The sequence below is a fragment of the Armigeres subalbatus genome, chromosome 3 (genome assembly GCF_024139115.2).
Source record: "Armigeres subalbatus isolate Guangzhou_Male chromosome 3, GZ_Asu_2, whole genome shotgun sequence".
In the NCBI taxonomy this organism is placed as follows: Eukaryota; Metazoa; Arthropoda; class Insecta; order Diptera; family Culicidae; genus Armigeres; species Armigeres subalbatus.
The window spans coordinates 25,987,499-26,002,665 of NC_085141.1; the positions used below are offsets into that span (position 1 = coordinate 25,987,499).

At 37.7% G+C, this 15,167-nt stretch overlaps 1 protein-coding gene across 2 annotated transcripts in view; it reads right to left on the reverse strand.

Moving 5' to 3' along the window:
- Positions 1 to 11,276: 11,276 nt before the first annotated feature.
- LOC134224398 (uncharacterized) overlaps positions 11,277 to 15,167 on the reverse strand; it is a 201,286-nt gene continuing 197,395 nt past the window's right edge. For both annotated transcript variants that reach the window (XM_062703717.1, XM_062703715.1), the window contains exon 11: positions 11,277 to 12,230. The gene's annotated coding sequence lies outside the window, so the exon portion shown is untranslated. The remainder of the gene's footprint in view (positions 12,231 to 15,167) is intronic.

A 15,167-nucleotide genomic window follows, 5' to 3' on the forward strand; every position in this document is an offset into this window, starting at 1 on the left:
ACCTCGAACCATGTATTGTGGCGTTAAATTGTTGATTAAGTGTTATCTGTTTAGATGTATCTTCTTCTTCTATATACATAAAAATGAATTTCTGTCTGTCTGAACCTTATAGACTCCGAAACTACTGAGCCGATCGGTGTGAAAATTTGTATGCAGAGGTTTTTGGGGCCGGGGAAGGTTCTTAAGATGGTTAGAGACCCCTCCCTCCTCTGGAAAGGGGGGCTCCCATACAAATGAAACAGAAATTTCTGCATAACTCGAGATCTAAGCAGAGAATAAATCAATTTTAGACGAAACGAAGTTCGTCGGGTCTGCTAGTAATTAATAAATGAATGACGGAATGACGGTAAGTGGTCCCATTCCGTTGCAGAACGGGGTGACCAGCACACTGATTGAGGACTATCTGGGCTTCGAAATATCAACAGGTTGGTACTGCCTGCAAAGTACCTGTCCGAGACCCTGTTGGCAGTATCAAAGCCCGGGTAGGTGAGTGTTAGGCACGCGTGACGTGCCGGGTGTTCCACGCCCAAACGATGCACAGGAGGTGCACAGAGTGGATACAAATGGGAGATGGGGGTATTACAACCCCCACGGAGTGAGAGACTGAATGTCAAGAGAGTGGTGCACAAGTGGTGCAAGTGATAGGGACTGAATGTATGAGCGAGCACACAAGTAAGACTCGCATGGTACGTGTGGTCAGAGTGACTGCTTAGGCAGTAGTGTGATCCGGCTGCCAGTGACGGATTGAGTGAAGTCTCGCTAGGTCTGGCAGGAGTGTCGTGGGGGCAGATACCTCTGCGGCACCTCAAAATTAGAGGACACGAAAGTCTCGCTATGACTGGCAGGAGTGTCGGGGGGTTGATGCTTCTCCGGCACCTTGGAAATATGAGACATGAAAGGGTCTGTCTCGTAGCTGAGGAAGGAGCGGCACCAGCCTAGGGTCGCCTCCGGCTTGGTAGACAAGTGGTGTTACCTGGGGTGAACACCATACTGAATGAGGACTGTCTATGTTGTGTGATGGCGGCATAGGGTACCCCCAGCAGGGTACCTGTAAGTCTCTTTTGCAATCATTCGAGCGGCATAGGCAGGTGCGTGTTGATGCACATGTGGTGCATGGGGAATGCTAGAATAGTTGAGGCGCCTACGTGCACTTGTGAACGTCATGTAGGGTGCGCAATGCCCAATGGTCATCCCCCAAAGTATTGCAATTTGTGGCCGGGGAATGACTGGAGAGGAAGGAGTTGGTTTTAGAGGGTCGGGAGTGGTGAACCCATCCCCACACTACCTGGTTTCGCCTCTCCAGGTGTCTGGTTGAAGATTTTCATTACCATCGTTAAAAAAAAGATGATCATCCGAACGTTCCTATGAGAATCTCTACGCAGCCTTGGGTACATTACTGACCGTAGGCTAGACGATGACCGTTGAAGCAGATTAGAGACCAGTATGCTCCGATCGCCGAAGGAAGTATATCATCACGGTTTCAATTATATGTAGTTAAGTTAATATAGTTCGTGAATAAACGTGAAACTCATTAGCTTGGTTCCAATAAATGTCGGGTTGAGTATTTGTAGTTGTATTGAGATCGCGAGTTTTGTGTTGTTCAAAGGAAAACCTTTAAAATAAGGGACGACTCCTGGGAATGAAAGGTTCTGTGGTGCGATCTAAGGACGGATCCACACCATCCACCCACGGCAAGGTTAACACGACGAAACTAAGTCTCCAAGAAAGTGTTTGTCATCCAAAATATAATCTGTATATGCTCAGATACAACATTGTAGAATTTGTTTTTTTTTTGTACCATTTTTGAAGCTTCTCCACCCTCCCTTGTCCACGATGTGCTTCAGAGACGGCCGTGAAGAACTTTCAACAATTTTCATGAGCTTCTAGCCTGGCTCTTCTATCTGCGATAAAAAACTATCAAACAATTTCAAAACCTCACCAAACGTCAAAGGCCAAATTTTGTATTCGCGTATTATTATTACTTTAGAAAATGATCTTGCCGGAAGTTTTGTTTTCGGATCTGCTTGGCATACACTTTTTTAATCTGTTTTGCCCTCCCAGGGTTATCTGTTCAAATAAATCAGAAATTTTAATTTCAAAACAAACCGCAAATTCTCTTCATTGGTGCCATGAGAAAATGATCAAAGAGCCCATGATATTTCATTTAGTTACCTGAGATAGAAAAAGGCGCTTCGCTCGAAGTCTTATGACGATCATAACCTTTTGCAGTACTGACCCTTAGTACACTTTTTGTCATAATGACTATTTCATGGTAATTTCATCCAGACATCTAGCAGACTGTGAGATGTTGACTTGGAAGACTTGACAAACATTTGGCATTACATTAAACGAAGTGTCGATAGCCATAAGATATGTTTCACTATTACCAATTAACCATTTTAGAAAAATGCAAGCAGTCTTGGGAAAAGTACCACATAAAACAATAAAACAGATTGTACGACAATTTCCAGAAAACCAAAACGAAAACGTAAGAACTAATTGCGAAAATGATCAAAGATGACCGTACGCAATTTCCCCGAAAACCAATCCCCCAAATGTAATATTTTCTCGAATGTAACAATTCCCCAAATGCTTCTCTCTTCTTTTTGAGTGCTATACAGAGCGATGAGTATGCAGTTAGCCATGTGGGCAAAAGTGTAGGATTGTCAATCTGGAGCTTGCGAGTTTGACTCTTGGTATGGCCTAAAATGTTTTAGGGTGGGAAGCATTTTCGGCTCCTTGAGCACGGTGTATCCGTTGTACTGCCATTAGGGTTTGCAGAAATCGCTCTCAATGGATAACGAACAAATATAAAAGAAAGGCAAAAGCCTCTTCGAATCATAACAAGCCATATAAAAATCTATCGCACTTGTATACAAGTTAAAAAAAACTGTCATGGGGTTTAGCCCCCCGAATCAGCTGATTATCGTAACAGTTTGCGAATAATATCTCTCACGGTATGCTACATATCGAAATATGATAGATGAGAGATGACTGCCACATAAGATATTCATGCAACTCGCAGGCAAGAAAGTTTTCATTTAATAACTATGGAAATGCTAGTAGAACGCGAAGTTGAAAACAGCCCAGGCTCCAGAGCCATTAAAGAAGACGAAGCGATGAAAGAAGGCAACGCTCTGTTTGAATGAACGCGTCTGGCCGGTATGAAGCGAAGTAAGCAGAAGCTTCCTTTAAATGAACGTTTGCTTGTTATAATAAACTCATCTTTAAAGAAAAGGGGGAAATAATCTCTTCTTAAAATGAACATATTTTCCCGGTATAAGGAAAAGAGGGTAAATGGTCCCTTCTTTAAATGGGGTCGTTTGTTTGGAACATAGTGAAAGAATGTGACAATGTCTTCTTTAAATGATCGCGTCTGCCCAAGCAGCACAATTTGCTTGCTGAACAATTCACTGTGCTGCAACTTTCCTGAAAAAACACAGACTAATCCACCTAGCGGTGATAGTGACTTTCTCGTTTCTTGCGTGTGAGTAATTTCTTCGCACTTTTGGTATAAAAAACGAGCAAAGGGTAATGTTTTCAACATAGCCGCGAGTAGACGTAGGACTATATAAACGTAATGTATTTACATTCACCTTTTGGATTTCTGGGGTTTGATAATAGATATTGATTTTGGAAACAACAAGCTGTGTAGAATTATTAGCAATTTGTGTATTCAAAACTTCAGAACATGATCAAAGAGCCCATGATTTTTCATTACGATTTTCATTACCATACGATTCGTACTCTGGTGTCCTTTTACTTGATTGCACCATCACCGGAATGAATTGTGAGTAATTGGTACATCTGTCTACCGGTTCAAATGGGTTCAAATACGGTCCAAGAAGTTCACAACTACTATAGAATGCCATAGATTTTGAAATCATGGGGTTTGGTGTGACGCATGATGTGGTTTATTTATTTTCCAAAAACTTACATTTGAAACGGAACTAGGTAAATTCGTTTACTGGTTCCAATCGGTTCAAATATGACCCAGGAAGTACAAAACTATCATATATTGCCGTAACTTTTAAAATCATGAAGTTTCATGTATCGTATGATGGTATTCGCCTATTTCCGTGAACAGGTTCCGGCGGTACGTCCGTAATACAGGCCATATTTTTGACCGATCAAATTCCTCATCATATTTGGTATATATGCGCCGTTTCCAATCAAAGTATCTAACATAATCATTACCGAAGTATGCGTTCTGAGAAATGGCCAAAAGCTAACACCCATTTTAAATCCAAAATAACTCTGGAACCACGTGATCAATCCTGGAAATTATAAAACTCCTAAAACTTGAATAAATTCCGCTTCTTCTGGTGAAAGTTGCGATAAAATATGCCACAGCAAAAAAAAAAATTGTTTTCGTTTCCAAAAAAGGGGGTTTGTAACGGAAGGGTTAAGGACATCCCTAGTAACATTTTGGGTTTATCTTGGTTCTATAACACTCTTGGAGAGTAAATTATGGTCTTCAAGAGCGTTATAAAACTTGAAATGTTACTTGGGATATGTAGTAGGAAGAGTACCACGATGGCAGTACCAGTATGGCACCCGTCCGCTAATGGGTCTCCACTACCCCTCCAAATAATCAAACTACTAACCTGTTCCTGTGGATTAACTTCCTTCCATTATGAACATATTTCTTCAATGGATCCTATGCAGTTTGGCTTATGGAATAAATCAGCAGTTACTTGCCAATTCAATCACTTCACTTCACTTCTTCTCACAGCGCAACTAAATACAAGTTTTCTAACACCATTCCGCACAGGATCAACCCGAAATGTTGTTAGGATATTTATCAATCTTTACTTTATTTAATTAGTCACTAGTCTGATGTAAAAACTTGATATTATTCACAATTCTTGCCCGAAAAAGATAGTGAAAATTGATCGCGGAGCGAAGGTAAACATCGTCACCGCGTAGCAGCAAACTTAAAATTAGGGTGGTTGAAAAAATAAATTTTGCTTCGCCACGCTCAGTCGATTCTATTCGACATTCTGGGTGTGCTCCGATTGTTTGGGCTGATTTGGGTAGGAGTTCATTGACCGGCAAGGAGCGAGTTCATATTACTTGGAGTAATAATCATGAGCTTCAACTCTACAGGAATCGCATATCGATTTGTCGTTCAATATTATTTGATTTTATTCCAGGTTGCGAATCTTAGGCCATGGTCATCAAACTTCGCAGATGGCTTCACTAACAAGTGCAATGTAATATAGAATCGATTACTGATTGTTAGAACGATAAATCAAGATGTGATTTTCGGTGAGTACAGACTTAACCTTTAGCTATGTGGATTCTTTTTTCGCTGGTGCTTGGTGCCCTAGCAACACACTTGTTCCACATGGGTCACTGCAACTTATATGTGACCAGATTCGGTCACAATCAAGTTGCTGCAACCATTTTTGTCTGACTTGTGCTGCTCGGGTGGGGAGACGTCAGTGTAATGAAAAAAACAGTTTTCCCATACTATCCCATTTTAATACAAACTTTAAACTGCATAAGCTTAGTCAGTTTTTCCAAGCCAGCTCAGGCTTTCGGAGGACACTCGGGGTATGACTCATACTCATACTCGTACTGTATGAGATGAAGTCGTGTGGGCGTGGTGTCGCATGGTCGATTTTTTTAACCACCCTACTAATAATCTTTGTTGAAATAAACACGACACCAATGCTACTGCAGTATTTTTTTTAAATTCTTTATTATAGTGATTTTTAAGTGGATACAAAGTTCATCACTTACTACTGCAGTAAATGAATGTTTTTATTGCACCAAAACTTTGTTTTGGGTACTCAACCAACCTTCACCTTAAGAAGGGAACTCATATATTTTATCCTTATTATGGTTACATTCGCCTGCGACAATATGAGATATTACATCTCTCTTTTTTTTCGGGCAAACGCCTACTTTTAGAAAGGGAAACTCATCAACCTTTGCCTTAACTCAATCTAACGCCAGTTCGCTAAGTACGTGGTACCAAGTTTTTCAACCGTTTTTCTTCTCCCGCAGCCGACGGTTTGTTCACTGCTGTGAGAATCTCGTGCCGTCCGAATCCCGCATAATTAGGGTAAGGTATTTTGGACCACCAGTTCGACGGCTCTTATTTTGGACCACTGAGTGCAAATTCCTCTTGGTGGTCCAAAATACATCCTTTACCCTACGAACTGTAAACGAACTTGCGGTCAGCATCAGTATCCTTTACTGTTCCCAAGTAACATTTCGAGTTTTGTGACTTACTACAAAAGTATTTTCTTCCTACGGCAATAAAACCCTAGTCAAGGCAATTGCTTCTCGGTAGCTTACACCAAAACCTCTTGAAGAGTAGCATCTGCCTAGCTGGCCCACTCTTGCAATGGTTTTGAAGTGTAAATATAAGACGGGCGTCAAGATCAGAGTATGACGAAAAATGAATACAATCTCGGCACCTGAAACCTTTCGAAATCATTTTGCAAACTACTATAAAAGAAAGTTGGCTTCATTTAAAGCTTTTTCTAAGCCATTTAATCTCGATGCCTTCCGTATTCTCTAGATATAGCTTTATTCAAACAATCATATGAATTTATATAATACGTTCAGTCTCGAGAAAATAAATTAAACTTTTACAATGAACATGAAGACCCAAAATGTCATAATCTGAAATTCAATTAAAATACTCTCAATCATCGATAATAATAATGAAAAGTGAAGTGACTTACGGTGCATTAATTTTAAGTGCGGATTCAGATTTATTGTGTCATTTAGTGCAAAACACTCATAAAATCGACGCGCTATCAGTAAACCCAGTTTCAACAATTATTTTTCAAAACAATTTTTTTTTCAAGAAATCTAAATTCGCACTTTTATACTAAATTATCATTATTTATTTTTTATTGTTCGTAGCTGAATCGTTAATACAACATCGCATACCTGTAACCATGATTATAATGCAGTATTTGGATTCAAAATATCTACTAAAGTGAAGCGAAAACAATATGGCGATGGCATACAAAATAATTTTTCGAGATCTATTGGTTCAAATTGTTTTGCTTCGATGAAATCAACTATAAAATCATAATGTTTAGAGGTGGCAATAATGAGGCTTATCTCCAAGCTGAATTGTTTATGTACTAGATCGATTGGCTGTTACAAATGCCGATTGGTTATTTTTCAACATATATGATGGCCATAATTAGAGAGAATTTGACAGTTCAAGTTTCTCAAAAAAAAAACAAAAGGCATGGATGGAAGCAGGAGAAGTTAAGGATTAAAACTTCGAATTGATCATTTTATTACACGTAAGTAGGAAATAAAATACTCGCATGTGACGGCACTTTATCGTTCGGAAACAAGAATGCACAGTTCCGTGTCACCGTGAATGAAATGAAAGTGAAGTTCAAGGTATCAGGGGCGCGTCTACGCATCGTGTTATTTTCTGTTAGTTTCTCTCTAGAGACTTATTTCGAATTTGTCACCTCGCAATTTGGCATATGTAATTTTCAATATCAAGATGATTGATGTAGCTGAAAATGTATCAGCATGTATATTATGAGTAAGCACGCAGAATGGTAATAGTAAAGTAAGTTTATCTGCTATTTAAATAATGTTTTAGTCCTTGCTACTCATATTCACTTGACAACATGTTTTGTTTTCAATCAGAAATGCAAAATTTGTAGCCACCACAAATACCAATTGATCTCATTTGAAGCCAAATGTTTTGGAAGTGACTTTTATGGTTACAAAACGACTTTAAAAAGTATTTTATTACATCAAATAAAACTAACGTCTAAAATGCGTTTTATCAAGGCATGGAGTGCCGCTATAGATCCATATTTAAATTTTATGGTATGCGGAATTTACAACCTGCTTCAAAAAGTTTTGACAACAGCTAGAAGACAGATCATAGTTCATGCCTGTTAAATGCCTTTCCTAAACAGAAGAGCATGACGATTGTCGCAATAAAACCACAATAAATATCTTCAAATGCCAAAGTGCTGTTCGAATGTTACTTGGGTTGTGACGCTTACCATTACCTTTATTATTGACAACTGTAAACGAACAACCTGATATGCAGTTTGAACAGTTTGTGGTACGGTTATTGGACAAACAACAATATTTTGAACGGATTGTTAAGTTCTGTCACCATAAAATTTCGGCCTTTTTCGCGTGCAAAAGTTTCGCTCGACAGTATGTTATGATGTTGATATATAATGAAGAAAATAAAGAATATTTTGAAGACAACATGTTAAATATTGACATTAAGTGGTAATGTCGAGAAGTTTTGGTTGAATCGCCTGAAAACTATCTGATAACCTCAACGTAAAATGTACATCACAATAATGATTCTGATCATATAACATCCTGTTTTTCGTTATGCGGGATTGCGCACGATAATAAAGCGTTCCCGAATTCATGAACGAACAAAAATACACCGTAATTGGAGTCATAGGAGTCAGAACATCGTCATCAAAAGGACATAAACCGCACAGAATTATAAATCAACAGTACTGCCCATGATCGCATATTTGTAACATTTGCATTGTTGTCGATTTTGAAATAAGCTCATGAAACATCTACAAATCGCTAGTTCTTCCGGCTGACCAGGTGAAATAAGAAAGTTTGTTCCAAAAAACTCGAAAAAAATACCAAGTTGTTTTGTAACATTAAGCAAAGTGACCGCATAACCGTAACACTGGAAAAATTTATTGCCGGTACGCCAAGTGCTGTGTACAAAAATTTGCGAAATTAGTTTGCATTCAAACACCAAGTAATGGAAATGTTTCTACCGAAGATTCCAACTGGATAAAGTGTTTGTGTAATTTTTGGGAATTTTTAGAAAATCATTTAGATTTGCATACTTTTGCATATCAAAAACTTAATCGTTCCATTTCTCCCATGCCTACTTTTGTCGATTGTTACAAATATGCGATCATAGGCAGAGTAGGAGAGAACAGTATAATGTGCACCCCTTAATTTTTTTTTTCAATGTTCTCACCAATATAAACAAGAATACCGAACCGTATCAACATGCAGATGCAAAATTTACAAAACCAGCTAGGGAGAATTGTCCAAAATGCACACATGGGGCAAAATAACCTCACTCATAAAATCACTCATATAATCTGTTGTAGTACATTTATTAACGAATATTACCATTACAATTCATAATTAGTTATCCATCATTGAGCTCCATTGGAAAAAATTAGCAAAATCCCTTCATATTTACTCAAATTTAACGATTTGCTATTTTCCACCACATCCGTAAGAATGTAGTTCAATCCATTATGAAAAAACCTTGCGTTCACCATCATTTTACATCCATTTTAGACCACCATTCGGGCGTTTTGCCCCAGGCCTGTTTTTAAAACATTTTTTAAATGCGTTAGAAAGTCATGAAAACCTTATTGTTTTGAATAGGAGATCATTGTGAAATGTAGCTGGGTTTGTAAATTTTGCACCTATACGTTGAAATGGTTGAATATTTTTGTTTATATGGGCGAAAACATCGGAAAAGCTTAAGGGGTGCATTTTGGACCGTTCTCCCCTATATTTCACAATGATGTCCTATTCAAAACAACAAGGTTTACATGACTTTCTAACGCATTAAAAACATGTTTAAAAATGTGCTTGGGCAAAACGTCAGAATGGTGATGTAAAATGACTCAATTTCATATAAAATAATGGTGAACGCATGGTTGTTTGTTTTGTCTTGATGAATAACGGGTTGAACACTTATCTTACGGCTGATGTGAAAGAATCGCAATGCGTAGAATTGAAGTGAAAAAAAAAGTTGAGTACTTTCCATTTAATTCCACCACGTTTTGTAATCTTTGTGAGGCTGTCTTCAGTGTCTCGTACTTGACTGGACTTCAAGTCGAGTCAAGTACGAGACACTGAAGACGGCCTTAAAGTTGAGGTCGAAATACGTATCTGCAAAGATTACAAAACGTGGTGGAATTTAATGGAAAGTACTAAACTCGTCTTATAACATTCCACTAAAAGAGCTTAAATATTTTTTCTCATTAAGACATTAATTTCATGTTTTACCATATGAGAATCAAGAATGAATCGAACCGTGTATTAGTGTATGATTTTGATTGTGCATGAGTTTTGAAATGTTGAGTTTCCACCGCAATGCCTAAAAATAATAATTTTGAACTCATGATTTAATATGTTACATTATTGGAAGCTAATAATTGTCGCACATCTATCATTTTTTGAACAACAGGATATAACAGGTTTACGATACAGTCAAAGATTGCCATTTATTGTCGTAGAGCATATTGATTCCAATCGGTGTTCATGCCCTTGGGACCTAATCGAAGCCATTCATAATGTATTCTTCGAAGGGAAACAATAAAACCAGCACCCTGAATCTATTTACGCCCGTGCGAGCAGTCTCGCCCCACCACCATCATGTGGATTATCCATCCTCTCAGGGGGGGCTCCGAAGCCAACAACCCAAAAAGAAACCAGAACAAATAATCATAATTTTATTACCGCTCTGGGATAACCTTCGGCTCACGTTCCGTGCCATGAATTCCCGCGAACGGGAAATCAGGAGCCAGGAATTGTGGAGGATAATAAAGCAAAGATTGATCCGTCGTTTGCCATTTACGACGTGACAATGTGCGTAATATGGGGTAATAAAATGATTCACTTATCGCCCCGGTAACAGGTGGAGGTCACAGCAAAGGATTGAACGGAAACGGGACCCAATTGGATTTGTAGGAATGGGATGATTTTGTTGTCGGTAAATACGATTCGATTTGAGTTTCTAGAAGAGAAGTTTTCTGGTTAAATGACGCAAACGTTGGGGTTGAGGAGCTTTTGATGTTTGAAATACCGGTGAAATGAATTGAGATGTTTCAGAAATAAAATAAAGATATCCGATTTCGTTTATCGTGAAACAGAGATGGACCGCATTCGCTCACCTTCAGGAACTTCGATGAATGCTTGCTCCCTCCGAAACTATCGCTGCTACCAAACGAAAATTCAAACAACTAGATTTATGCATCGATTTCCATTACTACATGCCTTCGATTTAAATTCCATGCCACATGCTTCTCATTTAGTAGGAAACAGATTATTTTGTTTACATCAAGAAGTTACAGTTTAGTTTAAATATGTTTTTTAACAGTCATTTGTTCTAAAAGTTTAAAACTTTCCGATTAGTATTAGAGTATCAATTTGCTTTACATTGAGTTTTATCGGTCCTACATTTTAGTTAAGTTTTACATTTTATTTGAACAACATCCAACTACTTCAAAATGGAAACAAATGAAATGCTCATCTTTCAAATAATCTTCTTGCAGGGTGCATTTTATTCAGTTTTAAGTACTTCTTTGGTTGATTACATTCGGTTTGTTTGCGCTTATATAAAATCGATTCACTTGTGTTAATTCAGATACTTTAAAAGCAATTTCCTTTAATTTGAACTTTTAACTTCTGTTCATAGATTTTGCCTCTGATTTTCAATGTGTATAAAAGATATATTATAATAATATTGCACCAATTGTTGGTTATAAAATCTAAAAGTTTTGTATCAATGCTACTCATCTACACACAAATTTAACGCTGCCACATTTAGAGTGATTATTCGTCGAAACTTTGTTCTCCGTTGGATTTTCCTCAACAATTCCAGTTTTACTACATCCGCCGTCAGATAAAATACGTACAAAAACACAATCGAAAAATAAAACCTCAAATAGTTCGACAGTCTAACATTTAAAAAATCTAGTTCGTCTGCATCTGTTTTGTAGCCATCTAACATGTTGTTTCAACTAATAACCATCGGAAAACCGCCTCGCTTTGGTTCGTGTTACGTTTGCTTTATTGGCCTTCTCACTACGAACGAGCTCCAGTGCCCCGTTCATTCCGCGTCGTTGTGGGTGGTTGCATTCAGTTCAATGTTTCTAAACATCCGATTCAACAAGCTTTAAAATTCATTATTCGTATGCTTTGGGTGAGTACTTCCTTCCATTTTGAAACCTGTTCTGGTATGTTCATGTTTTCGGATTTGGGTGTTTTCATGTAGAAAGATATTTTGAATGATTTCTCTCATTCGGTCCTTAACCTGGTGCTACAATTCTATTATTTGTTTTGTTTTCGTGTGTTCAATTTAACTTTTTGGTGTAATTTAAGGGTGTATTTGGTATATTTAACTTTCGTTCCATTTATGTGTAGTTGTGTGGTCTTTCTGATCAAGATTAGTCTCCTTCGCTTCACAGTTGTTGTAGAAAATATGTCTGAAAATATATTGAAAAAACAAATAAAAACAAATTATTACCGATAAGTTCTTTTAATGTTATAGAATTTGTCAATAATTGTGTTGTGTAACAATTGACTTTACAAAATAGAAAGTTATTTGGAGATTCTTAGTGGAATGTCGCAAGTTATCACAAGTTGAGCTAGTACTGTCCAATCATTATTCGCACACTACCATTTAAATGATGGAATTGAAAGGGGTAGTACTAACTCGTTGATGGCAAGTGACTTGACTTAATTAACTTCATATCGAAGATACCAAAACTTTAATTGCTGTAAAAAAAGATTTTCCACGTCTCACGACCCGTTTCAACAATTTACACTACCAGCCAAAAGAATGAAAATGCTCAACAAAGTAATACAATATCACCTGCAAAATTTAGCATCACCTTTAAGCTAACAGACTCGAGATTACATACCTTGAGAAACTGATTTCTCATAACGATAGTGCCTTCAACAAAGTTGTTAATAGGAATAAGGTCATTTAGAAGCAATACGGAATAGTTCGGATCATATCCGGAAGTTCCAGAAAATACAAAGAAGTAACTAAATCAGAAAATTCGTCCAAAAAAGCTTCTTTCAGATAATTTGTTGTAGAAATGTGTAGAAATGTGTGTAGATTAGGGTGGCTCAAAAAACACTTTTTCAAATTTTTCGATGGACCGCCCTCTTATTCGATTCTATTTGATGCCCTAATGCTCTGGACAAAATTTCAGCCAAATCTGTCAATGTTTGGACGGTGCTAAACCCGTTGGAAGTTTATATGGAAAAATGTATGCAGAAATATCCAAAAACAGTAAATTGCAGTTGGACGGCACAACTTACGATGAAGTTTCTGCATACATTTTTGCATATAAACTTCCAACGAGTTTAGCACCGCCCAAACGTTGACCGATTTGGCTGAAATTTTGTCCAGAGCATCAGGGCATCAAATAGAACCGAATAAGAGGGCGGCCCATCAAAAAAATTGAAAAAAGTTTTTCCCATACTAATTTGAGCCACTCTAGTGTAGATTGTATCTCTGCTTTCGAAAAGAAGTAGCACTACGCCTCCGGCTTACTACATCTAGTGTTACCCTTTTCGTGATTACATTTCGTGTGCAAAGGGCAAAAAACAGCAGCGTTTGTGCAAATTTGAAAAATCGTGAACCATGCGGCTCTATGTAGAAAGTGGTTTGAGACCCTAAGCGAGTGAGATGACGAACCCTACGTCAAAGTTTTGCCGGTGATAACACATAGTGAAGTAATTATCGTCTTGGTATATCCTCAATTTGTCATCCTTTTCCTTCCCCGAGAAATGGATTCGGAGCTGCTACACTCAACTAGACCTGTGCTCCGTCGCTCCACGCTGCCGCTGCCAACGTTTTTCTTGCGTCGACGCCAGCGTCAAAAATGAATCGAAGTGCCGCCGTATGAAAATTGACCACGCCACCAAGTGTTTTTTTTACCGCGTCGATGGCTATTGCAGCAGTAGGATTTCTTACATTTTTTTTTTAATTTCGTAGGGGAAGGGGGGGGGGCAATATGCCCTAGCTAAGCAAACACTACTTTATTGTCTTATTTGTAACGCTATTCATGGGTATTTTTACATTATGCAACAGTTAAACAAGATAGCTAGGTGATGCCATTCAAAAATTGTCAAAAATCTCAATCATATTGATAATATTCACATTTCAAAAAAGTGGTGATATTTTGGCCAAAACAACAAAATACAACATGCGTCAATAACAAAATACAAACAACAAACAAAATACCATGCGTCGGCGAATTAGCATTCTGGTATGGATAGTGCGTGGAGACGCAAGTACATTGTAGGTTAGAGCCACTAGGGCGTTTTGCCTCGCCAAAATGTTAGATGTTTCTTCAAAATGTGGAAATTTTAAGTTTTTCCGACCTTCCCATACACTATTTTGAAACTTTTTTCGCCTAACCTACATAATTTTAGATCTAGTTTTGTTACGGCCATCTTAATGACGGTAAATATGAGGGAAACCACAAAAGGCGTTTTGCATCGGGGGGCGTTTTGGGGCCTCTTCCCCTATCCCTTTCGTTCTTGCCGAAAATACACAAAAGGTGGGGATTGTTGGACAATAATTTAAGGAATTTCTTCCAGAGCACCTTTCAATTTCAACTACACAGTAAAACATTAATACGCTCAATTTAACTGTTCCATCTTTTGAATGTACAACTTTTCAATCACAAGTGCGTTTCATATCGACAATCCCATACCATCAACATTGGTGATCAGAGTGCTCCTCACTTGAAGTAAAAACGATTATCACTTCGATCAGCACCACCAGTCTTTCGAAGTGTTGTGCTATTGAATTCACAGGTGTAAGGCTATGTATTTAAAAGCAGAGTAATATTTATGTAGTTCTAAAAATAGATGATAGAAATTTAACATAGAGTCAACCCGAGCAAGATAAAATAACTCAATAATACCTTATTCTGTTATTGACACCATACTCTGTTATGAACTAGCCTTGCATCAAAGGTTTCATTCAAAAGGAGTAATACCAATAATTCATATGCACAATACTTCAGACCCTATTATTACAATAACAAATAGATCACAAATTATTATCCAATTAGTATTGAATTACCCAAGCATGTTATGATTATAGTATTTTGAATATTCATAAAGATATTTAATATATACCCAATATTTGATATTAATTCTTGGTATAACTTTTTGGTATTTGGCTTTTTATGCAAGGCTAGTTCATGCCAATTTATGTTATCGAGGTCATCGCTCTTGCTCATCTGTTGATATTTGCTGGATTATAAAGTAGTGCAAATTCAAATGCACAACAGTTGGTATGGACATTTGACATTCATATGTTTTTTTATCGTGCAGGAATCTCGCAGTATCACGGTCTAAAGTTCTTTGAGACTTGCTTGTAAAATTTGTTTTGATAT